This window comes from Podarcis bocagei (genome assembly GCF_964188305.1).
Source record: "Podarcis bocagei genome assembly, chromosome: 3".
In the NCBI taxonomy this organism is placed as follows: domain Eukaryota; kingdom Metazoa; phylum Chordata; class Lepidosauria; order Squamata; family Lacertidae; genus Podarcis; species Podarcis bocagei.
In genome coordinates, this window is record NC_138127.1 from 31,723,490 (window position 1) to 31,728,438 (window position 4,949).

Here is a 4,949-nt window from a genome sequence, read left to right on the forward strand (position 1 = left end):
CAAAGGATGGAAGACGTTGAGCATATTTTTTTAAACTGTTGAATTGGAACTTGGTGTAGGACTATGCAAGTTTTTGCGTTTCATAGAATTCTGTCTGATGAGTTCTTTGAAATCTCAAAGCCTACATATTCACCAAATATGTTCTCGCACAATGCTTGTGTTTTCCTTACATAAAGAGATGCCATTTATTCAAAAGGTTGTTGCTTATATGCAAATGGAAGGTGTCCTTACATTTCTGTTAACTGGTCATTCTCACAGATAGAAGGGGAGAAAACAACCCCCTCCCCCGAGCAGCCCTTGCATTTCTCCGTCCTTTGCTACAGAGACCCTGCCAACTCCAGCGTTGATTTCTATGAGGTATAGGGCACTTCAGAGAGAAGAAAGAATTGGCTAAATTTTCACCTGTAAGAGTTCTACTACTCAGGACTCAGAAGTCAACCATATATCTCTGGATTCTGTATTTTTCCTTTACAAATTACTAACCACTTAAAAATGAAATGTCACTAGAGCCTTTTTGCAGACAAATTAATTGTGTGTTTGTGTATCAGGAATACACAGTGCTCTGTGTCATTTTAACATTATGGAGAGAAATTTTTGTGGTTAAAAAAGTTAGCATCCCCAAATTATTTTAGTCCTAATATTAGCATATATAACCAGTTTTTTCGAGGGGGGGGAGGGTGTCAGAGACACAGTTTAAGATCATTGCTAGAGGACAAATGTTGACAAATGCCCATTAAAGTGATCTCTTAAACACACTCTGTGGTGTCCCATTGCTAGATACATGTGACGTTTAATAGTATTTCACTCTGGTGTTTATAACTTTGTAATACCTTTATTATGAGACACAATATTTACTCCATTTAAAGAAGAAAAGGCTAGGAAAAGGTTATCATTAGTTCCTATGTCAGGTCTTTGTACATGTCTTGGTTTTATTGAGCAAATCATTCTCCCAAACTGCCATTCATTGAGATTTTTGTTATTGTTTGTGCCAGTCGTAACTCTTTTCATTGTTGTTCCTGCTGTTTGCTGTAATTTAGATACATTTATACCTCTTAGGGGTATAAGTGAAATCAGACTTTCTTTTTTGTATGGAACATTTGGTTTAACAACAACAAAAAAGCATTGCTGTTTCCCATTGTATTAAGTTACTTTGCAGCAACTTTGGGTTTCTTTTGCGGATACTTGACTGCGAACAAGTTTTGATGCCAAGTTCTGCCTGCCCTTAAGCCAGCTTTCTCTGCATTCATGATGTAACTCGTGCAGATTGGCTCCAAGCCAGACAAAAGAAAGGGAGCTATGGCAAGGCAGCTGTGTCTGAAGTGGAAGCAAACTTGGATTCCTTTAAAATGTGATTGGTTTGAAATCATGGCAGGAATATCTGCCCCACTAGAAGAAGTTTTAGTCTTTCCCTCGTTCCCTTTGTCATTTGCATCCCCACAGAATTTTCCATGCTGGTTCCCATTCTTAATATTTATTCGTTGTTCACCTTGTATTTCTCCCATCTCTTCCTGTTCATTTTTTTTCTTTCCTTCAAGTTCTCTTACATAAGCTCTCCTTGCTCAGTGCTTCAGCTTTTTTCCATGAAGCCCTTCTACCTTTCGTGCTTCTCCTGTTACTACTGTTATTGTAAAATGGAAAATGATTTTGAACGTTTGCAATGGAAATATGGGGGCAGTAAGATTGAAGATTATGTTACTCCTCTCAAAAGAATCACAATGTTTGTCTCTCCTCACGTGAATTTTTGATGCACACAAAAATTCAAGCACCTTCATCAGGGTGCCCAGTTAAATTGGAATGATAAAAAATATCTCCACAATGATGTCTACGACCAAAGGGGACCATACTTCAACCAAATGTGTACAGGAACCTGTAGTCCATCTGAAATAAGTTGTGTGGTGTGTGTTTTTTATTTAAAAAATGTAGCTGTTGTTACATGAACTCATTAAATGACCATATTAACCTACAGGACCTCCTTTTACTTTACACCGTGTAATTGTACAAATCACGATCCATTCTGAAGCAGACTTCTTACATCAGAAACTGGAGAGCAATACAGTGGTGCCCCGCAAGACGAACGCCTCGCGAGACGAAAAACTCGCAAAAACGAAAGGTTTTTTCATTTTCGAGTTGCTTCGCAAGACAAATTTCCCTATGGGCTTGCTTCGCAGAACGAAGCTTGCCCCGCAAGCTCCGGGGACAGCGGGAAGCGCAGCGCGTCTTCCCCACTGTCCCCGGACCTCTTTTGAAGCAAGGGGCGGCAAGGAGGAGAAGCGATCTCCTCCTCTCCGCCCCTTGCTTCAAAAGAGGGGACAGAGTGGCGCTTCCCCTCTGTCCCCGGACGGTCTCCATAGGAACGCATTGATTGATTTTCAATGCATTCCTATGGGAAACCGTGCTTCGCAAGACAAAAAACTCGCAAGAAGAAAAAACTTGCGGAATGAATTAATTTCATCTTGCGAGGCACCACTGTAGATGACTGAGAATCACAAATCAGTAGTTTTAGAACCACATGGAAGCTGCAAGCAAGCTAAGAAGCAGGTGTCTGAAATCTCCAGTATGCCCTGTGTCACCACCATGACCTACAATATTCAGCCTATATGGAATTCTAAACTGGGAGTGGCAGCAGGTTAACCAGTGACCCACAATGGCTTTCCAAATCTACTACATCCTGAGTTGCCAATGTATGCTAAGGATATGCCTCTATCCTGGCATTTGGCACCTGGGATTGGTGTTTTCAGGACACATACCTGTTTTTAATATTGAATTTTAAATTGTTGTAGCCTGCCCTGGGACCTGCCGGTCAATGGCAGATAATAAATTTAATAGTAATTATAATAGTGAGAATGGCTAGAGTTGGGAGTCCAACAACAGATTTCCCACTGCTGTCCCTCACTGAGCCTCCAATTCCAGCTTTGGTTCAGCGGATAAAGCAAATGATGAAAGCAGGTTTTTGTTAACTTTTGGACTATGGCCACAGCCTTAAAAAGTTGCATGCCTGCCAGAGTGGGTAGGGAGAACAGGGAGTACTTGGCAGAGAGAAGCAGATATACTTGGTCCGGAGGTTCAAGTTTAGAAGTGAATCCATTGTAGATTGATAAGGCAAGGCAAGAGATCAGAGACAGAATGTCAGCATAATCCTGTGTGTTTACCTCTGCATTAGAGCATATTGCAAATTTACCCAGGTATGAGCCTAGTGAGGCTTCCACCAGTTGGCGAGCCAACATGATACACCAGGGATGGGCAACTTCAGTCCCTGAGGCCAAATGTGGCCCTCGGGGACTCTACCCGGGTTTCAAAATCTCAGGTCAGGAGCCCTAGAAGAAGAGAACAAGAAGAAGAGTTTGGATTTGATATCCCGCCTTTCACTCCCTTTAAGGAGTCTCAAAGTGGCTAACATTCTCCTTTCCCTTCCTCCCCCACAACAAACACTCTGTGAGGTGAGTGAGGCTGAGAGATTTCAGAGAAGTGTGACTAGACCAAGGTCACCCAGCAGCTGCATGTGGAGGAGCCGGGAAGCAAACCCGGTTCACCAGGTTACAAGTCTACCACTCTTAACCACTACACCACACTGGCTCTCTCTACACTGCAACCTCCTTGAGGGTTACTTTGCCTAGCTTGAATTTATCCTTAACTCTCATTGCTCTTTTTGCTTGCCTGAATGGAGGATCAAGAGAGCATGTAGAAAGAAGCCTGTTGTGCAAAGGTATCTTTAGCATCCTTTCACTTTAGCCCCCCCCCCAACTTGGCTGGTGTGTGGCCTGCAGGAGCTGAAAAGGGGCCTATCCCCCCCCCCCAATATGTGGACCTGCACTTCAGGTGCAACAGAAGCAAATATTACCTACACTTTCCCACTACTATCCCAATTTACCAAGCTATAATCTAATCTCAAGGCTGTGGAACCTATCGTATATCTGCTTAGAATGTTTCCTCTTGATGGTTGCTGCTTCAGAGACGAGTCCCAAGGACGCTTTATGGAGTGTGGGACATTATTGCAGTCAAATGAACAATCCATGTTTTGCCAGATAGGCACGTGAAGGGCCTGAGGCTCACAGAGCTGTAAAAATTTACTACAGAGAACTCTGTGAGATCACTTCCTTTGTATTAGCAGGAAGCTGGCCCTAACACTACATACTTTCTGCCTAGGCATTTCTCTCTTCTTCATGCTTCCAAGCTGACTTCACCAGGCATCTCAGCTCTGCAGCTCAGAAACCATTTTTGAATGTACATTTTGTACTTTCGTAACTTAGTAGTTAGGGACACAGGTGATGCTGTGGTCTAAACCACAGAGCCTAGGGCTTGCCGATCAAAAGGTCGGCAGTTCAAATCCCCGCAACGGGATGAGCTCCCGTTGTTCGGTCCCTGCTCCTGCCAACCTAGCAGTTCGAAAGCACATCAAAGTACAAGTAGATAAATAGGTACCAATCTTGCGGGAATGTAAACGGTGTTTCCATACACTGCTCTGGTTCGCCAGAAGCAGCTTAGTCATGCTGGCCACATGACCCGAAAGCTGTCTGCCGACAAACGCCGGCTCCCTCGGCCTATAGAGCGAGATGAGTGCGCAACCCCAGAGTTGTCTGCAACTGGACCTAACGGTCAGAGGTACCTTTACCTTAGTAGTTATTAATCTGCCTTCATTTTGCTACCATAATTGCTGCTTCAAGACCTAGATTATGTAAGTAAAGGCTACTTTTAGTTCTTCACAAAACAATGTTTTATCGTTTTTAAGCCAGCATTAAAGCATCCTGGATTATTGCTTCTAGAAGATTAAATCAGCCTTGTCAGCTTCCAAGTTTAAGCTACAGAGGATGGTACTCTGCTGATGTGCAGCTGTCATAACATGGCAAGCGCAGTTAGGGGCGGGGCTGTTCTTGTGTGTCATTTGTGACTGTTAATATTTTCAGATTTTGAAACATCTCCTCCTCCTTTCTGAAATATAAGAGCCCTTCATG